This window comes from Myotis davidii, unplaced genomic scaffold (genome assembly GCF_000327345.1).
Source record: "Myotis davidii unplaced genomic scaffold, ASM32734v1 scaffold399, whole genome shotgun sequence".
Lineage (NCBI taxonomy): Eukaryota > Metazoa > Chordata > Mammalia > Chiroptera > Vespertilionidae > Myotis > Myotis davidii.
This window is the reverse complement of record NW_006292094.1, coordinates 3,403,003-3,403,251: the sequence shown is the minus strand read 5'-3', so window position 1 is coordinate 3,403,251 and position 249 is coordinate 3,403,003.

Sequence of the window (249 nt, the reverse complement as noted above, 5' to 3'; positions counted from 1 at the left end):
GAAGCCAAGAACGAGGAGCAAGGGAGCATGAGGGGCGCCGGGGTCAGTGCCACCTGGTTACCTAGCGACCGTGCGCGTGGCCGGTCCCACAGCAGCCATCTTGGATGGCCTCCCCACCGCGAGTTGTCGCTGGCGGAGGGACAGCGTGGCAGGGGGCTTGCGCGCGCTCGGAGGACCCCCTCCCATCTGGGGAGCCCAGGGAACTAGGCTGCTGGCGCGGGGGGCTGTCAGCAGCAGATGGCAGGAGCG